Genomic DNA, 22,832 nt, shown 5'->3' with positions numbered 1-22,832 from the left:
TCAAATCGGATCTGACTGGTACAGGAGGAGATTGCCCCTCCTTCTCTGGCAGAGCATCTGGTGGATTTGAACCACGTGCCTCTGGGATTGTAGTGCAGCTTCTTGCCACTAGGCCACCATAGCTCCCCCTTAAAAAACTTTTGAGGAAAGCTCTGGTGGCCTAGTGGCAAGAAGACACACTGCAATCCCAGAGATGTACGGTTCGAATCCACCAGATGCTCTGCTGGAGAAGGAGGGATCATCTCTTCCTGTACCAGTCAGATGTGATTTCACACACACACACAATTTTTAAAAAACCCAACTTTTGAAATGACAAGTCATGTCTCAGACGGAGTATGAGATGATTTATTAAGTTTAAAATCTGTATTCTTTCCCCAAAATATAAAAGTCTCCAGGTTGTGAACAAGATCTGTTTCTAAACATGTCTTTAACCTGAATTTGTGGATAAACTGCAACAGGTATGCTCAGTTCTTGTTCCACCTTACTTTAGTTCAAGAAAAGGTTCCAGTCTTCTCAAGGATTTAAAAACTGCACATGCAACAAGTGAAGGTGGTTGTGATGAGAAGTTTCTTGCAGCAGGGCTTGGTTCAATCATTTAAAAAGGAATCAAGTGTTAGAACATTAGTGAGCAAGCTGGAATTGTTGATAATTTGGATGTTAGAAATTAAAGGGCTGCTCCTACTACACTGCTTACAAAAGAAGTGAAAGTTCAAAATACATCACCCTTATTATTACTACCAATTAACCTAAGAGAAAGCCAATGAATAGCTTCCTGTCTGTGAAGAGAAAACAGTAATTAGATAGTTCCTAAAACAATTATAACTGCTACGACTAATAATGGGGTGGGGTGGGGGTGGGGGTGGGAAGGAAGTCAGTTGTAATAATAGGAGGAGGGGGGAGGAAGCCAGTAAATTTGTTCAGTAAGAATTAGGCAAAAAATTCCACCAGCTGCTCCGTGGGAGAAGGATGTCAATCTCCTCTGAAAACCTGACAAGAGTGTCAGCTGTGGGTCAGGTCCAACTCAACGGTACACAACACTACAACATCCACTTATACAGAGACTTCTTAGGTGGGACATTTCTTTGGGAATTAGGTCAAGACACATCTATACCTGTTTGGATGACAGAAGGGAGGGAATCATTTTATTAAGACTTTATCAAGGGAGCTGTCTAACTGGGACAAAATACGCAGTTATTTCGTCATCACACCACACACACAATTGCAAGCTTGTCAAATTGTGGAGTTGTATGTGATGTTGGAAGCTACTGTACTGAGAGATTAAAAATGACGGAGAAGTTGCAGGAGATCTTTCAGATGAACATAGACTGGCTGGAAAGGCCTGTTCATCTGTTTAAAATTAGTCCACAAAAACAGGCCACAACAGGCCTGACTCAGTGTATTGCAGGCCATCAAGAGAGATGAGTCATTGCAAGAGGGCATGCTGTTTGGTGAGGTGAAGTAGTCACAACAATGCCCATTCAAGGATTCCAGGGATCACGAAGACCAAGTACGACGAGAGGTTTGTGTTTCATTCTGTTGTATGAAATGTTGCCATGAGTCAGAGTTAAGATGATGGCAGCAGCTGTCTGTCAACCTCGACATCAAAACACACCGTGATAAAAAGGGGATCCATGGGCACGAGTCTCCTCATGGAGACATTCCTGTGTCTTCACTGCCGTCCAGAAAGAGGGTGCTCGGATGCTGGTTGGAAGGTTTCGGATCAAAGCCAAGAACCACGCCAAGGTAGAAACATTTGGTAAAAACATTTCTCAAGAGTTTACAGCACGCTGGTCTACTCAGCAAGGGGAGCACCACTGGGGGTTGGGCTCAGGGGGTTTATATGGGGTCATTACAGTGACTCATTGGGGCATAAAGTTTCTGGTCTTGGGAAACTGGTTCTGGGGAATGTCCTGACATAGGATTTCTGAGTTCTGGTTTCAGAAAAATGTCCTGACATAGGGTTTTCTAAGTTCTGGTTTTAGGGAATGTCCTGACACAGGATTTTTTGAGTTGAGCTTCAAGCTCCATTTGGATTTTTAGCCTAACATTGGTAACCTTATCTGGTCAGAAATATCCCCAAAGCTAAGAAGTCAATTCGCCTAACGACTACCATCCCCTCATGGATTTTCAGAAGCTGTAAATCTCATGGAATAAGACTGACCATCTTTCTCCCGAGGAGAGGCTGGTGGATTTGAACTACCAGAGAGGTGTCCCCTTTGGGTCAGTAGTACAGCTCCTTGTGGGCTATACCACCAGAGCTAAGCACAGTGTTACAGAAACTTGACCAGGATCTACGTTCTGTCCTATGCTCTGGTTGGTACTTGCTTTAAGAGGATCAGTGAGAGTTCCCACAAAATTGCTGACGCAACATATAGCATCTCTCCTTCTCTCTCTTTTTTATCAGAAAAGCAAACATGAGACTTTACGGTTGTTAAACAGCCTAGGAGTGTCTCCAACTTCTTGCCTGTTCTTAATCCATCCTGTCTCTTTGGTTCCACGCTTTTGCTTGGTTTACTTTCGCTCTCTTCTCCATGCCTCTCCCAGAACATCGATAGCTCTTCCTCCAACTGCAGAACTTCAACTTGACTCTCACTGGTTTCCTGGCTTAACCCTGCAGGGCAAGTCTAGTCCGCTATGTGGGGTTGCTAGGAATTGAATTAGACTCTACGGCACCTAATGACAGTAATTCTAACTCTGACGTGAGCATTGTTCTTGAGTCTAGGATATAGCAGATCTATATCTAGGATGAGGAAAGCTTGGTGAAGTCCTAAAAAAGCAGTGACAGGACTATAATGTTTACGGTTTCGCTTACTGTGGCCAAAACAATCTGCTTCTACATGACAGTAGAAGGCCCACTCTGTGCTTCTTAACCCACACCCAGTCTTCACTTGCTCAATAACCCAGGAGGCTTGTTAAGTTCCCAGGAGTTCCCACTTACCAAAGGGCTTGGGGAAAACTCAATTCCCTGCACTTTAAATTTAAGGAAATCAGTACACCCTAATGTGGAGTTAGAAAGACTGAAGCCTTCTGAATGTTAGTGGAGAATAATGATTTCTCAGAGCTTCATCCTTCTTGGGTAATAAGCAAGTAAAACGAGGTCTGAGGCTTTGTAAGATGATTCCCAGATCCCAGACCAACCAAGGCAGGCAAATACTTCTTTTATCAACTCTTAACTTCAACGGTTAAAAGACAGAGAAAAGAACCAGGTTTACAGGGAGGAAGAGGGCATGTAAGCATAAAGGCCCCATTATCTTTCTGAATGTGTTGATGAGTAACAGAAAACAAAGCTGGTCTTAGAATGTCCAAATGCCCAAATGAATTTGACCTCAAGGCTTTTGTCTCACTAATGATCACATCTGTCACTTTCTCTCTCCTACTTGTGTCACTAATATAACTGTCACTAACTGAAGTCTTAATGATAGGCAGCACAGTGGCACAATGGGAACTAAGGCTGCTAGTTCAAATCTACCAGAGAGAGAGAAAAATGAAATCGTCAGTTAAGATTTACATCATTGGAAACTGGACATCAGTGGGTTTTGTTTTGTTTGTTTTTTTTGTTTTTGTTTTTGAGGACTTGTTTATTAAGTCGATTCTGACTTGATGGTACACAATAACCACCCCCACCATATACCCTATTTCATATATATTTAAGTATATTCTCTCTATATTTAATCTATTTAAATATATACCCTATTTTTTTGGGAGGAGAATTTGTTTAATAAGTATATACTGTAATTAAGCTTTCATTTCTTTCATATGTACTCTTCCCAGGGGAAAGTCTGCTATTAGGGACCTCTCCAAAGTACTGAAGAGCAATGGTGTCTCTTTGGAAACTAAGGTGCATCTGATACAGGCCATGGTCTTTGCTATCACTTGTTATACATTGGAGAGTTGGATAGTGACTAGGGAGGATAGAATGAGAATTGATGCCTTTGAGCTGTGGTGCTGGAGAAGAGTATTGAGTGTACCATGGACTGATAGGAAAACAAACAGATTCATCCTGGAAAGGGTCAAATGGGGCTGCTCCTTGGAGGCAAGGATTCTAAGGCTCTGTCTAATATACTTTGGACATGTTGCAAGGAGGGAGAGGGACGTCATGCTTGGTAGGGTGGAGGTACAGCGCAGAAGGGGAAGGTCCCCTATGAGGTGGATTGATTCAGTGACTGGGGTAATTGGGATGGGTGTGTCAGAAATGGTGCGATTGGCACAGGACAGAGCAGAGTTTAGGGATGTTGTACATAGTGTTGCTATGAGTCGCAAGCGACTCAATGGCACATAACAACAACAACTCTTTTTTTTTTTATTTTGTGTGCATGTACCGTCAAATCAGATCTGACTGGTACAGGAGGATATTGCGCCTCCTTCTCCGGCAGAGCGTCTGGTGGATTCGAACCGTGTTCCTCTGGGATTGCAGTGCGGTTTCTTGCCACTAGGCCACCAGAGCTCCCCTAACAACAACTCTTTTAAAGTCTTGATTTTAATTGTGTGAGTTATGGTTGGTAGTTCTAGTGGTAAGAAGATGTGCTGTAATTCCAAAAGGTATGAAGTTCAAATCCACCACCAGCTCTGTGGGAGAAGCATGGGCAATCTCCTTCCCTGAGATTTACTACCTCTAAAAACCTGTGGGCAGATCAGCCAAGAGTTGGTTCCAACTTAATGGCACACAACATCATCACCCTGGGTCACATACATGCTCACCCCTGGGCCAACGGACAGCATCGTGACAGATGGAGAAGAGACCGAGACTGTTAACGAGTTCAGCTTGCTTCGCTCCACAATCAACACTCTTGGCACCAGCAGTCAGGAAATCAAAGAAGAACTGTATTGGGAAAATCTGCTGTCAGTGACCTCTCTAGAGTACTGAGAAGCAATGATGCCAGTCTAGAGACTAAGATGTGCCTGATCCAGGCCATGGTCTTCACAGTGACATGGTATGCATCCGAGAGCTAGACAATGACCAAGAATGACAGAAGAAGAGTCAATGCCTTTGAGTTGTGGTGCTGGAACAGAGGAATGAACATACCATGCACTGCCAAGAGAACAAACAGGTCTGTTCTGCTGAAGGTGAAACCAATTTACTCCTTGGAGGAAAGGATTTTGAAGCTGTGTCTCACATACTTTGGGCATGAGGCCAGGAGGGACTAGTCCTTGGAGAAAGATATCATGCTTGGAAGGGTGAAAGGACAGCACAGGAGAGAAAGATCCCAGATGGGATGGATTGACACAGCAACAGGTAATGGGAGTAGCTGGGTTGGAGTCAGTGAGACGGAGTCAGAATAGGGCAGGGTTCAGAGCTATCATACACAGGATTACTGAGTCACAGGTGACTCGAAGGCACATAACAACAACAACAACAACAACATGACTCGATTTAAGGGTGGAGATCCAATCTCAGCTTCAGTACTCATCTCTCCCCTAAAATTTCAACTTCATGCCTTTCCTTCATCTCAGTCTCTGAGCTCTAGCAATGCTGAGCTGCTGTGACCCCCAATCCTCTGCCTCCAGGTACACACAGGTACCTTGACTGTGGTCTGGCCTGACCTTCATAGAAATATCTCACCCTAGTAAGAACAGCACTCAGCAGGCCTTTCCTTTCACACACAATCCTGCAGGGGAGACATTCTGCTGGGACAAGATTCAAAATCTGATCATTTCAGACCTTACATCCTAGTGATGAGAATGCTGCCTACCTGAAGTAGGCTCTCTAGACAGGATCCGGGGGCTGATGGCAAGGGTAAAGGGCAAAGGGCTAGAGCTGAGGGTTCGCAGACATGCTGCCCGTGTCCCTGTCTGTCTCTGCCTGTCATCTCTGCCAGGCTCCAATGTAATTTTCTGAAGGAAGTAATGAAGGACCACAATCAGTGATGCTAATACTCCTATGAAAAGGGAAGCAGCAATTCCTGGAAGCTGAAAGGATTGCCTCAGATACTCCCTTTCACCTATATTACCACCCAAAGCTCATTGCCTTTACCGGATTTTCCAGTGACAACCATGAAATAACCAAAAGGCTCATGTACGCAAGGCAGCCACTTCTTTCCGGCGGATCTGGAGTTGGCAATTTGATTTCATTTTAGTACTTGTTCAGCTCCTGTCTAAAAGGAAAGGAGACATTCTTAAAGACTGATGACAGAGACAATTTAGAGAAGCGTAAGCACAGCAAGTTAAAGTCACCTCCTAAAAATGATGTCAGTTTGCAGAGTAAGGTGCACCTGATTCCAGCTACAGTCTTTTCAGTCATTTGCTGTGCATGTGAGAGATGGACAATAGATAAGGATGAAAGAAGAACAACTAACACCTTCAAATTGTGGTGGTGGAGAAGAGTACTGAATCCAGAGACTGCCAAAAGAACAAACAAGTATGTCTGGAAAAAAAGTACAAGCAGAATCCTTGGGAGACAAGGATGGCAAAACTTCATCTCACATATTTTGGGCATGTCATTAAGAAAAGCTATTCCTTGGGAAGGTGGAGGGTTGAGAAAAGCGAGGAAGATTCTCAGCAAGACAGACTGACACAGTGATTGCAGCAATGGACTCAAGGGTGTCTGAGATGATGAGGATGGCACATGAAGGACAGGGTTCAGATCTGCTGTTCACAGGGTTGCTATGATGAATCGAACTTGACTTGATGGCATTAAACATCATCATACTTATTACGGTACACACACGTGTGTGTGTGGGGGGGCGGGGTTGGGGAGGAAAGAAGAAAGAGAAAGAAAGGAGAAGGGGTAAAGGAAGAGCCCGGGCAGCACAGTGTATAACGTGGCAGGCTTCAAATGTTATTCTGTGGTTCAAATCCAGATACTCTGTGAGAGAATTATGGGCAGTCTCTTATTAAAATTTAAAACCCAGCAGCCAGATGTAGGTTTATTACAGGTCAGATTCAACTTGATGACAGGAGGATTGTTGTTTTGGACATCTATGTGTTTAATACGTGTGAACAACTTGTCATGACCCACATAGTCAAATGCCTTTGTATAGTCAATAAAGCACAAATAAACATTTGTCTGGTGTTATTTACTTTCATCCAGGATCATCCGACATCAGCAATGATGTCGCTGGTACCAAGGCCTCTTCTAAATCCTTCTGGAACTTCTGATCCAGCCATTTTTGAATGATCTTCAGCAGTGTATTGCTTGCATTTAATGATATTGCATTAATGATATTGTTTGATAGTTTTCACATTCTGTTGGATCATTTTTCTTGGGAATGGACACAAATACAGACCTCTTCCAATCTGTTGGCCAGACAGCTGTCCTCCAAATTTCCTGGCATAGACTGGCTGACACTGAGAAGAGTGAATGTTTCAGAGCACTTAACTGTATTCATGCGGAATACCTGGACCAAGAGGATGCTGTGCAAACTGAGCAGGGAGTACTTCATGGTCTAAAATTAAGAATGGAGTGTGTCAGGGTTCTATTCTCTCTCCATACCTAATTAATCAGTTGTTGTTGTTGTTATGTGCCATCGAGTCGCTTGTGACTCATAATGACTTGTGCCAACCTAATTGTCTCTGACACGCCTACCCCCATTGCCCCAGTGACTGGATCAATCCATCTCATGGAGAATGCTAAGCAAATTCTTTGAGAAGGTGGACTCTATGAAGTGAATGCAGCATCAGGACTGGAAAGAGATTCATCAATAACCTGCATTATGCAGATGACAAAGTGAGACAGACTTGAAGCTCTTATTGCAAAAGATCAAGGAAAACAGTCTTTGGTAGAATTGCACCTCAATTCCAGGGAAACAAAGATTCTTACAACTGAACAGATAGGCAACATCATGATGCATGGAGACGAGACGGAAACTGTCAACATCTTCATCTTGTTTGGATCCACACTCAGCATCTTTGGTACCTGCAGTCAGGAAATTAGATGCACTGCACTGGGAAAAAATGCAGTTAGGGACCTTTCTAAATTATTGAGGAGTAATGATGTCAGTTTGAGGACTAAGGCGCATCTGATTCAGGCTATTGTCTTTCCAATCACTTGCTCTGCAGCTGAGAGCTGGACAGTGAATAAAAATGACAGAAAAGAACTGATGCCTTTGAACTCTAGTGTTGAAGTAGAGCACTGAACCTCCCACGGACGGTCAAGAGAATGAACAGATATGTCTTGGAGAGTGTGCAGCCAGAGTGCTCTTTGGAGGCAAGAATGATGAGGCATCACCTCACATACTCTGGGTATGCTGACAGGAGGTTCTATTACTTGGAGAAGGATATGAAGCTTGGAGGGTCGATGAAGGAGAGAAAGACCCTCAACCAGAAGGATTGATGTGGTGATTACTGCAATGGGTTCTTGTGTGTCAGGAAGTGTGACGATGGCAGAGGACAGAACAGGATTCAGATCTTTTGTTCATGGTGTCACTATGAGTTGAACTTGACTCTATGACTCCTAACAACAACAACAACAAAACAACATATATATATAAAAATTCCTGGGGAAGCAGAAAACAAGAGTGAGAGGTAGAAGTGAGGGGGGAGACTATCATGAGAGTTTTATTAGTATCAAGCTGATGGACGAAGGAGGAAAAATGAAAGGAAGCAAAAAGGGTACAGAGAGTTCTCCAAAGGTCTCTATTAATGGTCTAGTCTATGAGGGATTGGAGTCTTGATGTCAGAGGAACATACTCGTATGTAACGAAGCTACCTCTGGATTAACACAGCAGCACCAGAATCCACGGCAAATCTTAAGTATGAAAAGCATGTGTACATTCTGTTCAAGATGGAACATCCAACTTTCTGCTGTCCCTCGAAGTTCTAAGACTTGCTTTTGTAAACACTGGGCAGGTAGAGGTTCAGATTTTGGTCTGTCAGATAAGTAGCCTCCAAACTGAAGGATGAGCCACTGAGGTGTTGTGAAAAACAGAACTTCACTTTGTATATTTTATTTTATACTGGTTTACACACAAAGTTCATATATACTGTTTTTCACACTGGATCTTTCCCCTTTCCTATACGCACCCCTCATCCTTAAATACTTCTATTTTTCCTTATTGTATGTTGTAAACATTAAAAAAAAACACAGCATTCATAAATTTGAAATAAATTTATAACATAAAAGAAAAACTATATATTAGAGGCTAATGATGAAATCTTGGGTGAAAACTAGCTTAGGCCACTAGGCATGTTTCAAGTATTTACCAAGATGGTGTGTGTGTACACAGAGAGAGAGAGCTATTACCAACCTCTGACCTTCTAAGAGTAGGTTACTATAATCAGAAAAATGGCCCTAGTTAACAGTCCAAAAGGAAAGGTATTTTGGCAAGGAAGAAGGACCTATTGCTCTCTTAAGCTCTTTTATTATGTGGGCAATAATTCAGTTGTAAATCCCCCAGCTCCCTGGTGGCAACGTTAACTTAAGCTTTTCCTGGTGTGTGAAATACGGCCAAATGTTGACTTCATCGTCACCGTTCCTTGCTTTCAAACACATTTTAAAACCAGACTTTCAGCCCTGTAGAAATGATGACACTAACTTAACAAGTAACTATTAGGCGTTCCCAGGGTCAAGGATTAAGTGACACACTATCACACCACCGGCCTGCGCATGCACCTTTTGTGGCTATCCTGTCCTGTTCACAATGAAGGCCCAGCAATGACACGGAGAGAAGGTGTCGGTGAGAGGCTGACCTATGCCAGGGCCGTCACCAGTGTCAGAGCAGGTGCCCCCTGACTTAAGCTGTTGCTGTGGAGCCGATTCCTACTCCTAGTGACCCGACAGGATAGAGCAGAGTGTCCACAGGGTTCCCAAGTGTATCTTTACAGAAACAGATCGCCACATCTATCTCCGGGTGGATTTGAACGTTTGACCTTTGTGTTGACAGCTGACTGCTTAACCATTGTACCACGGGTTATCATCTTTCTAGTTAAAGGTTTAAAATATCATACTGTTCAATTAAAGATTGAAACTGTTCTTTTACTATTTAATAAACATTTAGAAGTCAGGTCAGCTCACATGGTTCTGAAGCGAACATAAACCACGTTCAGCCGGTTGCTGCCGAGACATTTCTGGCTCATAGTGCCCCTTTACTGTGTTTCCAAGGCTAGAAATCTTTACAGGAGGAAGGTGTCTTTCCCCCACACGCTGTTATGTTGTTGTTATGTGCTGTCGAGTCGCCTGAGACTCACAGAGACCCTATGTACAACAGCTCGGAACTCTGCTCTATCCTGTGTCTGTCACATCTACCTCCATTACCCCAGTCACTGAGGCGATCCATCTCATCGAGGGACTTCCTCTCCTGCACCATACCTCCACTCTCCCAAACATGATGTCTCTTTTTAAGGACTGGTCACTTCTTACAACATGTCCAAAGTATGCCAGACAAAGCCTCAGAATCCTTGCCTCCAAGGAGCAGCCTGGCTGCACCCTCCCCAGGACAAACTTGTTTGTTCTCCTAGGAGTCCATGATATATATTCAGTACTCTTCTCCCACATGGCATCTGACAAATGAAACTGCTGAATTTTGGGTAGCGGTCTGAGACATTACATACCATACCACCAGGGCTCCCTTCAAAGGGGAACTTCAAGGTCAGTACAGTGAACACATACAGTATGACTTGCCCTGCATCAACTTCTCCCCACTCATTCAAGCTTTCCTTCCTAAAACCTTCCCAGCTAGCCTGGTGACAGAGCAAAAGTCTTTCTATGTCACTAATCCTGTGTACAAGTGCTTTCTCCTCAAGAAAACAGAACTGTGCTGTTATTGCTTAAGACATAACTAGAACTTTGTGTGCTTGAAACTTTAGAATTCTTATCTGTTGTGGACTGGACTGCATCCTCCCAAAATGTGTACTGATATCCTGGACCCTGTACCAATGAATGAAAATAAGATTTTCTTTTGTAATATTAATGACATCATACTAGAATAGGGTGAGTTTCTCACTTAATAACTTCCGAGTTCTAAGAACAACAGGATGGAAAGACACCCCCCGCACACACACACAGAGACAGCAAGGAAACCCTAAGGATTGCTGGCAGACCCAGAACATGGAGAGAAGTCCACTGAAAGAATCCACACAAAAGAGACCCTGAATTTTAGCCACTAGAATTCGGGGCAGGGAGTTCAGTGGGACATTCCATAGTGAGTAGTGTTACTAGGCTTACCAGCTGGTCTGCAGGGGAAAGATGGGCCTTTGCCTCTCACCGTCTCAGAAACCCACTGGAGGGTCTCTATGAGTTGGAATCAAACTTGACAGCAGTGAGTGAGAACTGGAAGAAGAAAAAGAATTTGAAACCCACTAAAGAATGGTCATTTTTTTGTTACAGTGGCACGAAGCACCTAAGATAATAGGAAAAGTGTTCTCTTTAACCTGCGCCACTTGCACCTATAAAAAGGTGGGAAGCAGGCAGGCCCTTATTGGTCCTTGCAGCCCTGCCCAGTGGTCAAGAGTCTGGGCGGCGACCATGCTGCTTCCTAGCCTGGCTAGTCTACCTGGTTAGCTCATCAATGCTCTAGGCCTCAGCTATAAAGTGAGGATAACAACAGTACTCACAGGTACCTACAGGAAATTAAGTACTTGGTATTCCTATCATTAGCATTCAGGTATTCTCTGTATGATGCATTTGGTATTTTGAAAAAGCCACAGACTAGAAGGTTTTAGTTCAAGTTTTGGCTCTGTCAGACTCAAATGTGTTTTCTTCTTGGGCAAGCCTCTCTGTCATTTCCTTGCTGAAATGAGTGATTATGATACCTATTATAATTCCACAGAGCTGTTTTTGTTGTTGTTGTTGTTATGTGCCATCAAGTCGCTTGCGACTCATAGCGACCCTATGTACAACAGCCCTAAACTCTGCTCTGTCCTGCGCCAATCGCACTGTCTCTGATACTCCCATCCCAATTATCCCAGTCACTGAATCAATCCACCTCATAGAGGGCCTTCCTCTCCTGCACCGTCCCTCTACCCTCCCAAGCATGATGTCCCTCTCCAAGGACCGGTCTCTCCTCACTACATGTCCGAAGTAAGTTAGACGGAGCCTCAGAATCCTTGCCTCCAAGGAGCCACTGGTTTAACCCTCTCCAGGACAAATCTATTTGTTTTCCTAGCAGACCATGGTATTCTCAGTACTCGTCTCCAGCACCATAGCTCAAAGGCATCAGTTCTCCTTCTATCCTCCTTGGTCATTGTCCAACTCTCTGATGCATAACAGGTGATTGTGAAGACTATGGCCTGTATCAGATGCACCTTAGTCTCCAGAGAGACACCACTGCTCTTCAGCACTTTGGAGAGGTCCCTAACAGCAGACTTTCCCATGGCAATGCGCCTTTTAATTTCCTGGCTGCTGGTGCCAAGACTGCTGACTATGGAGCCAAGCAGACTAAAGCTGTGTACAATCTCAATCTCTTCACCATCCATCCTGATGCAGCCAATTGGTCCAGTGGTGAGAACCTTTGTCTTCTTGACATTGAGCCTCAATCCATATTGTAGGCTGCAGTCCTTGACACTCTGCAGCAGGCGCTTCAGGTCCTCCTCAGTTTCAGCAAGCAGGGTTGTGTCATCCGCATAACGCAGATTGTTGATAAATCGTCCACCAATCCTGACCCCACATTTCTCCTCATAGAGCCCAGCCTCCCGGATAATCTGTTCTGCATATAGGTTGAAAAGGTATGGAGATAGGATGCATCCCTGGCGTACGCCCTTCCCAATTTTGAACCATGCAGTGTTCCCTTGCTCTGTTCAGACGACTGCCTCCTGGTCCAAGTATAAGTTTCGCATTAGAACAATCAAGTGTTCTGGGATTCCCATTCTTCTCAGAGTCAGCCACAGTTTGTTATGATCTACACAGTCAAATACCTTTGCATAGTCAATGAAGCACAGATAGACATTCCTCTGGTATTCCCTGCTTTCAGCCAAGATCCATCTAACATCAGCTACAATATCTCTAGTGCCACGACCCCTTCTGAAACCAGCCTGGACTTCTGGTAGTTCTCTGTTGATGTGCTGTTCCAGTCGTTTTTGGATAATTTTCAGTAAAATCTTGCTTGCATGTGAAATCAGTGAAATTGTTCTGTAGTTTCCACATTCGGTTGGGTCGCCTTTCTTTGGGATAGGAACAAATATCGATCTCTTCCAGTCTGTATTTTAATTTTTAATTTTAAAAAAATTAAAATACAGAGCTGTTAAGGAAGAAAAATAAAATAGTAGAGATTCTCACTACTGGGCCAACTGGCAGCACCATTATAGACTGAGAAGAGACTGAGACTGCTAACAATTTCAGCTTACTTGGTTCCACAATCAATACTCTTGGCATTAGCAATGAGGAAATCAAAAGATGAACTACATCAGCAAAGTCTGCTGTCAGGGACCTCTCCTGAGTGCTGGGAAGCAATGATGTCAGTCTAGAGACTAAGGTGCACTTGATCCAGGCCAGTCTTTGCAATTACTTGTTGTGCATCAGAAAGCTGGACAATGACTAAGGATGACAGAAGAACTGATACCTATGAGTTGTGGTGCTAAAGAAGAGTATTAAACATACCATGGACTGACAAGAGAACACACAGGTCTGTCTTAGAGAGGGTAAAAACAACTTGCTCCTTGGAAGCGAGGATTCTGAAACTCCATCTCACATACTTGGGGCACGTTGCCAGGAGGGACCAGTCCTTGTAGAAGAACATCATGTTTAGAAGGGTGGAAGGACAGCGCAAGAGAGGTAGATCCCACATGAGATGGATTTACACAATAACGGGTTGTGGCGTGGGGTAGGTATATCAGATACTGTGAGACTGGCTCAGGAAAGGCCAGGGTTCAGAACTACTGTGCATAGAGTTGCTATGAGTCACTAATCAAAGGCATGTAACAATAAAAGCAGCAGATGTGAACATGCTTCTAAACATTCATAAGTGCTTAACTGCTGTCTGATAAGGCCTGTAGTTATGATTCAGGTTATTGATGTGGTTACAGATTCCAAATGAATCCTACAATTTCTCATGCTATTTGACAAGATGGGCCTTTGGAGCATCTTAGAGATAAAAGACTAAAAATGCAGAAAGTTTTCTTGGAATAAGAATTTCAAGGTATATTAAAGCAAGATTTATCCACACCAACACTAGATCTGTAGTAAGAGGTGTGGTTATGTACCAGGTTAAAATAGGCCATTGCTTTTTTCAAGTCTTCCAAAGACTGCAAGAGTTTCTGGGAAAAGAAATGAACCAAGTGATCAGATAACAGGGGCAAGTGAAAGGGCAAGAAGGCTCTCCTATCTCCACACATCCTCTAGTGAAAGATGCCACCTGTAGGGTCAAGGTGTTTGCCTCAGTTATGGACAATTCAGGGTTTAAAATACATTGAGCCTAATGTACTCACATGTGAATTAACGTCAAACCCCACTGGTTTTTAGAATATCACAGCCATCAACTTCTAAAATAAATGTTAAGACACTAAAACTTGAACTACACTTTTAGGGAAGAAGTCATATTTTAGACTACTTGGAGAGTGCAGAAAAAAACAGAAAAGGGGAGAGAGAGAGAGAGAGAGAGAGAGAGAGGAGAGAGAGAGAGTGTGTTTCTAGCTTTGTTGTCATATATCATCAAGTTGGAACTGGCCCATAGCTGACCCTCAGCAGATTTTTCAGAGGCAGTGAACTGCACAAAAAGAGACTGCCTGTCTTTCTCTCATGGAGTAGCTGGTGGATTCAAAAAGTGTGTCTGCAGGCCAGCAGCACAGCACCTGACCACTAAGGCACAAAGCTCCTGGGAAGTCTTTACTAGTTATCCCCAAGTACGTTGTTTTTCTATCGATCACTCATGTACATTTTGTTCCGTAACATTAATTACGAGACCCACAATGCTTGAACATCCATTCATTCCATACTGTTTTTCACCTTGTTGTGTGCTGTCCACTACGAGTCACAGCAACCCTATGAACAATGGCTTTGAACCTTGCCCTATCTTGAGCCAACCTCACCATCTGACACAAATGACCCCACTGCCACAGTCCCTGTGTCAGTCCGTCTCATCCAGAATCTTCCTCTTCTGTGCTGACTGACCCTCCTGATGTCCTCCTTCTCCAAGGACTGGTCGGTCCCTCCTAACCACATGACCAATATACTCCTCTCCCCACTGTAGTAACTGGTTACTATCTAGTCATTAATTTTCTACTCCGTCATCCCTCCTCTCTCTAGTAACCATACTAGAGTAATTTTCTATCCACGTAAACCTTTATCTTTTTATAACAGAGATCTTACAAAGTATTTGCCCTCTTGTAACTGATGCATGCACCATTTTAGATATATAACTATTATAATATCTATTTTTTTCCTTTAATATTCTGGGTGAACATTTTCATGGGATATTTCCCACTGCTTATTTTATGGGATAAACAGTCAATTGGGAAGGAAAGAGTGCAAATGATTTTTGGAAATAGCTGACCTAGCATGAACATTACGTGTGGCAAAGAGCATGCAGAGAAGGGAAGAACACCATACACACTCTTCAATTACCAACAACATGGTTAGGTTTCAAATACCAGGTCATTATGTGAAAACTGGTGTTCTGATAAAATATGGATGACCACATCAGATCACAATCTGGAGGGGCAAAGCATTGAAAATCACTGCCCAGACAAACGGACACTGCAGCACCATGCTGCTGCCGGATACATGGAAAGGAGTAAAACAAGGAGTAGATGTTTTTTACTACTGCTATAGATGCAGAACGGTGAATAAGATAGTTAATATATGAGGAGTAGGTGCAGAACCCGCTCCTACCAGCATATACATGTAATTATTTGGCCATCATGGCGGGAGAGCAAGATTGGGGAAAATAAATGTGAGACTCGATGAGGAATGATCAATGCCATTCAAATGTGTACAAGATTTGAGCCACTCAAATGTGCACAAAGTGAATCTGAATCCTGTTGACATTTAAAAGCTTTAGCAGACAGACATGAAGTAACAGAATCAGAGATTCTATTTTCAAATCTGGGTGGTGACACACCATAGCAGTCTGACAAACAAGCCCCTTTAACTTTTCAAAAATAGCAACTTCTGTGTGCGATGTGGTGGGTATTTCCTGGAGATCAGATGGAATCCTTTTTGCAGTTAGAAACACAGTAGTTTGGTTATGTGTGTCCTAATAAAGAATATAGAACACAGACTAATAATAAGTACATTACTGCCTCCTCCTCTCCGCATATATGTCAAAATCAAAAGAAAAAAACATGTAATGTTTTGTTCATCTATAAGGAAGACCTTCAGCTGCAGAACACAGAGGTTTGTCTCTTCAGAGGCTTTGTAAATGCATACGTTGTAGAGATGAGAATCACTAGCTGACCTTTAAGAGAACACTGTGGCAAATACCCTGGCCAGCATGAATTTGCTGGAAGTTGTTCAGCAAATAATAGAGAATATGCCGTTCCTAAAATATTTAACAAGGAAGAACACAACGGCTCGAAAACATTCTTAAGATTACTTATTACAAGTGACAAGGGCTGTGAAAGTGGGGAAAACAGCAAGTGTCTTCAGCTTCAGTGCAAAATTGACCCAAGAAAAGAGATCTCCACTGAAAGTGGGAGATTTTTGTTGCTTTTCTTTAAAGGTTTCTTTAATTCTCCAATCTCAGTGAGCCCTTGGTGACTTCCAGAATGTGTTGTGAGTATTCTGGTGACTTCTGAAGTAGAGCTCAGCTTTCAGTGTGGGACAAGTGGCTGGAAATAGATGGATTCTAAATAATCCTTCAGGATTAGCATTCCACGGCCAGGATTATAGCAGCAGCAAGCTTACTGACCATTTATTTACTGTATAGTGTTGCTGTTGTTGTTGTGTACCATTGAGTAGGAATGGACTTACAGTTGACCCACCAGCATATTTTCAGAGGCTTTAAATCACATGAGAGGCTCTCTCGGACCCTCGCTTCCAACATGACGAAGAAAAGGAGAAACAAGGTCGTGCCAACAAGGGCCGCGGCCACGTGCAGCCTATTCGCTGCACGAACTGCGCCCGGTGCGTGCCCAAAGACAAAGGCAATTAAGAAGTTCGTAATCCGAAATATAGTAGAGGCAGCTGCTGTCAGGGACATCTCCGAAGTGAGTGTTTTCGACGCCTATGTGCTTCCAAAGCTCTATGTGAAATTGCACCACTGTGTGAGTTGTGTCATTCACAGCAAGGTGGTGAGGAACCGTTCTCGTGAAGCCCCAAAGGACCGGACACCTCCACCTAGATTTAGACCTGCAGGTGCTGCCCCACGACCACCACCAAAGCCCATGTAAGGATTTGATTCCTTAAAAGGCTGAAGAAAAAACTCGTCTGAAAATAAAATGGAAATTACACTTAAAAAAAAAATCACATGAGAGGAGACGGCTGCCTCTCTTTCTCCTGCCGAGCAGCTGGTGGATTCGAACTGAAGCAGTAGGCCACCAGCACTTTTATTAGTAATTAGTTGTTGTGTACTGCTGAGTTGGAACTGACTCTCCAGCGGGTTTTTGGAGACAGTAAACTGCACAGGAAAAGACTACTCACCTTTCGCCCATGAAGCAGCTGGTGGATTTGAACCGTGTTCCTTTGCACTGGCAGTGTAACTCCTTGCCACTAAGCCACCAGAGCTCCCTGTGAGTGATTTCTATTTTGCTGTTGTGTGCAGTCCACCCCCAATGACCCATAGCTGACCCTGCAGTGGGTTTTCAGAGGCACTACATCTCCTGGGGGGAGACTGCCTATCCTTCTGCAGAGGAGCTGGTGGATTCGAACCATATGCGCTCATGACTGTTGCAAGGTTTCTTACCACTAGGCTACTAGAGCTTTCCTTATTAGGAGTTAGTAATCCTCAAAGCTTAAATTACCAGTAATGCCAAAATCAATACTTGCAGAACATTCAAGGTCATGTGTGAATATATGCAGAATAGGAAGTAAAAAAAAGGAGTCACACCAACATGCAGATTTCCAGGTCAGGTCGAATAAGGTAACACTTTGACTTCTTGCGCTTTCATCCTATGAACAAGTGTCCTTTCAGTCTCTCCACTGCTATCCTTTCTGCATTTTCACACCTTTAGCATGTGATTCTGCTGTTTAGATACAATGTCCTCCAAATACGGTTTTGAAGCCCTGTCTAGTGTTCCCAAGTATGATTCGGCTATGACATGCCTTCCAGAGAAAATACGTGCGTAAGATGAGCTTCATTCAGGCTTGCAGAGTTGTGCTGGTGGTCTTAAGTTCAATGTTAATGAGTCAGCAATATATATATTAAAGAGGGTGTATTTCAACAGAAACACTAATGAAGCAGGTTATGTGGCGATTTGCTGATGACAATGTAACGTGACTGAGACTCAGTGACCCTAATTTCTGCTCCTCTTAGATATTCATTAATTCAGTTCCTGATGACAGAACTATGATGAATAACAAGAACTGACTGCAACCAGTTTGATCGTGGTGACCCACAAAGTAGTTTCTAACTTTATCCTTATTTTACGGATGGGAACTTCAAGACATTTGGAGAGGATATATGACTTGACCAAAATGACAGACTAATAGGAGTTGATGTTAAGTTGAAACCCAGGTCTGAATTTTCACCCTTCACTGCGGGGAGACACTACACTGAGATTTCAGGTCCACACTCTGAGATCCAGCTCTCAGGATCTAATCTCACACGGGAGCTGTGAGTTAGAATTGACAGAACAGCACCCAACAACAGTAACAGTCTTTACCAAGTGATTTCATTTATGGTTCTTCTTCACTTTTTAAAAGGATCACAATGACCTGGCATGTCCATCACAGGACGACTGTGAAGATCAAATGAGACAAGTGAATGCCATTTGTGAAATACAGCATGCTAAGCAATTTAGTTTATTTATTTATTTATTTTAATTAGGAATGAAAGGCAAGACTGAGGGCATTTATTTTTTCATTTTGATATGCTCATTTTGTCCAATATTAGAAATTTCAGTCGTAATAATTAATTACTATGTTGTTGTTGTTGCTAGGTGCCACTGAGTCAACTCCAACTCAGAGCAACTGTAGGCAAAACACATCAAAACCCTGCCGACAGCCGCGCCGTCCTCACAGTCTATGCTTAGACCCACTGCTGCAGTCAGCACACCGATTTAGCTCTTTGAGGGCCTTCCTATCTTTCCTGCACTGATCCTCCAAGCCTGATGTCACCTTTCAAGGATTTTTCCCTCTTGATAACATGCCCAGAGTATGTGAGACAAAGTCTCACCATTCCTGCCTCTACATTGCACCTGGCTGTGCTTCTGAGACAGATCTGTTAATTTTTTTGTAGTCTATCTATGCCACCTTCAATGCTTGGCAAGGAAAATACTGAGTATTGACCGGCAAGCACATTAAATAGAATGAACAGAAAGCATTCCCTGTGTCACGAACCTGTGGTTAGAAAGGGGAAAAAAAGATAGTGAGGCTGAGATGGGATCCTCACCTGGAGCATCTCTGTTCAGGACTCGACCTCCAGTGAAGAAGCGTGGCTCGTGGCTCGTTGGCAGACAAGTGACACTTCCTTTTCCAGAAGTGGGAAATGACCTTTCTCGCAAGGATTTGTGGTTCTCCAGATAATGACTTCCTTCTTATTCCACAAAGACAAAGCATAATGGCTCATTTCTAATCCCTAGTCCACATCCCACAGTTGCCATCTAATGCCAGGTCTTTAAAAGCTTCCAGGGGACAAATATGCCGGAAACAAAAAAACCAAGGTTAGGAAGCCACACAACTCTCCAGCAATGCTGAAGTCCCTGGCGTGTATCTCCACTGGCATGACCTATCTGAATGATTTTCCTCATTCTAACCAGTAAGAGCCTACAGAAGAGAGGGCAGAGACGCTGTACTGCACCATAAGCTTCAAGGAAGAATCTGAAGGTGAAAAAAGGAAAAAAAAATAAGCACTCTCTGAAATGAAATGCTGTGAGGATCAATAAAGAGAAGTGGGTGAAGACGAGAGCACAGCTTCAAGGATGCCATCATGCCACGGAATGGCAAATACAGAGATAGATGAATTTGTTATATTCTGCTGTGAATATTTTTAATAACCATGACAAGAAAATAAAGAAGAAACTTGTCTATTTAAAATTAAGTAGTCTGTGAATGTGGAAACTACAGAACAATTTCACTGATTTCACATGCAAGCAAGATTTTACTGAAGATTATCCAAAAACGACTGGAACAGCACATCAACAGAGAACTACCAGAAATCCAGGCTGGTTTCAGAAGGGGTCGTGGTACTAGAGATATTGTAGCTGATGTTAGATGGATCTTGGTTGAAAGCAGGGAATACCAGAGGAATGTCTATCTGTGCTTCATTGACTATGCAAAGGTATTTGACTGTGTAGATCATAACAAACTGTGGCTGACTCTGAGAAGAATGGGAATCCCAGAACACTTGATCGTTCTAATGCGAAACTTATACTTGGACCAGGAGGCAGTCGTCAGAACAGAGCAAGGGAACACTGCCTGGTTCAAAATTGGGAAGGGCGTACGCCAGGGATGCATCCTATCTCCATACCTTTTCAACCGATATGCAGAACAGATTATCCGGGAGGCTGGCCTCTATGAGGAGAAATGTGGGGTCAAGATTGGTGGACGATTTATCAACAATCTGCGTTATGCGGATGACACAACCCTGCTTGCTGAAACTGAGGAGGACCTGAAGCGCCTGCTGCAGAGTGTCAAGGACTGCAGCCTACAATATGGATTGAGGCTCAATGTCAAGAAGACAAAGATTCTCACCCCTGGACCAATCGGCAGCATCAGGATGGATGGTGAAGAGATTGAGATTGTACAGAGCTTTAGTTTGCTTGGCTCCATAGTCAACAGTCTTGGCACCAGCAGCCAGGAAATTAAAAGGCGCATTGCCATGGGAAAGTCTGCTGTTAGGGACCTCTCCAAAGTGCTGAAGAGCAATGGTATCTCTTTGGAGACTAAGGTGCGTCTGATACAGGCCACGGTCTTCGCAATCACCTGTTATGCACCAGAGAGTTGGACAATGACCAAGGAGGATAGAAGGAGAACTGATGCCTTTGAGCTTTGGTGCTGGAGAAGAGTACTGAGAATACCATGGACTGCTAGGAAAACAAATAGATTTGTCCTGGAGAGGGTTAAACCGGGTGGCTCTTTGGAGGCAAGGATTCTGAGGCTCCGTCTAACTTACTTCGGACATGTAGTGAGGAGAGACCGGTCCTTGGAGAGGGACATCATGCTTGGGAGGGTGGAGGGACGGCGCAGGAGAGGAAGGCCCTCTATGAGGTGGATTGATTCAGTGACTGGGATAATTGGGATGGGAGTGTCAGAGACAGTGCGATTGGCACAGGACAGAGTGGAGTTTAGGGCTGTTGTACATAGGGTCACTATGAGTCGCAGGCGACTCGACGGCACATAACAACAACAACAACAACAACAGTCTGTGAATGTATAGCCAACTTTGGAAATACCTAAATCTATTCCAGGTAATTTGGGAGTTCTGGTGGGGTAGTGGTAAGAAGCTGAGCCAGAATCCCAAAGGCACAGGGTTCCAATCCACCAGCTGCCCCTTGGGAGATAGATGGACAATCTCCTCCCATGTGATTTACAGCCTCTGAAAACCCACTGGACGGTCAGGGGTGGGTTGGCTTCTGCCTGACAGTAAACAGCAATATTCAAGACCATTTTGATATAATTTCAGAAAGCTTTAATATGACTGGACTTAAAATCTATTATCTATAATCTAAGTCTGTTGTTCAATCATGCGGTTCAAATCTCCCAGCTTTACTGACTTGATGGTACACAACAAGAAGTCTGTTATTCAGAACTTCAAAAATTTGTTTTTTAACATATGAGTGATCCATGTTCAAGGAGTGCTGGTAGCACAGTTGTTAAAGCACTAGCCTGTGAACCAAAAGGTCAATAGTTTGAACCCATAGAGGCTCCTCAATTTCTTCCTGTAAAGACGTATGGCCTTGGAGACCTTATGTGGGCAGTTCCACTGTGTCCTACAAGGTCACTATCATGTGAAATGGAAAGGAAATGGCTTTAGGTTCCTAATCTAGATTTACTGAAGGAAATACACCTACGTAACAGGAACAGAAAATAAGGACATAGAGGTCCACCATTCATTGGGTTAACAGTATATCTTTATAGACTTTTTCTAAGTTATCTAAGCCCAGGCATGATCCAAGCATAATGCAGGGGTCAGCAGATGCTGCTATGTTAGAGCTTGGCATGATTCCAGCGTAATGTGGGGTCAGCTGATGCTGATGTTAACGACAACTGTCATATGGTGGATTCTGAGGTTAATAATCTGATAGACTGAGAGGGGAAATGGAGACTCTGAAGGATAAAGAAATTAAGACTCACTTGTGCTGTTAAGGCTAATAAAAGAGAAATTGCAAATACAATGATAGTAACTCCAAGCATCCATGAGTTAACTGTAGGACTCACATGGGAATTTGGGAAAATGTGAAAAAAAAAAACGACTTGGCAGATGCTGATACATTTAAACATTTACTTCTTTTCTGACTGAAAAATTCCACCCCTATGATGAATGTGCTCCAACAAATAAAAAGTATTTTGACAAAGTGACTTGTGTAAGAATGATTTACAGCAGCTCTGATGATGAATTAAGAAAAAAAAAAAGGGAAACATTGCAAATACCCATCAACAGATGAGTTATCATACTTTCTATAACAGCATTTGACGACAGTATTAAAAATAATTTACATTTTTCTTGTGTATCACTGAGTCAGAGCTGACCCTTCAGTGTGTTTTCAAAGACAGTTTAATTGCATGGGAGGGCACTGTCCATCCTCTCCCATAGAGCACCTGGTGGATTTGAACTGCCTGCTGAACATGTAATGTGAATTATAGGATTGTGAATTTCAAGACCATGTTGAATTAATGCACCAACAACCAGAGCCAAAGAAGAAATAGA

General features: G+C 43.2%; 1 protein-coding gene and 1 pseudogene across 1 annotated transcript in view; one reads left to right on the top strand and one right to left on the bottom strand.

Moving 5' to 3' along the window:
• Positions 1-22,832, bottom strand: part of STON2 (stonin 2) — a 184,354-nt gene that overhangs the window by 32,431 nt on the left and 129,091 nt on the right. The gene's annotated exons all lie outside the window — the stretch shown is intronic.
• Positions 16,849-17,196, top strand: LOC102861422 (annotated as a pseudogene).

This window comes from Elephantulus edwardii, unplaced genomic scaffold (genome assembly GCF_000299155.1).
Source record: "Elephantulus edwardii isolate Elephantulus edwardi_28Jun2011 unplaced genomic scaffold, EleEdw1.0 scaffold00037, whole genome shotgun sequence".
NCBI lineage: Eukaryota > Metazoa > Chordata > Mammalia > Macroscelidea > Macroscelididae > Elephantulus > Elephantulus edwardii.
The sequence above is the reverse complement of the archived record's forward strand: the minus strand, read 5'-3'. Positions and strand labels throughout refer to the sequence as shown.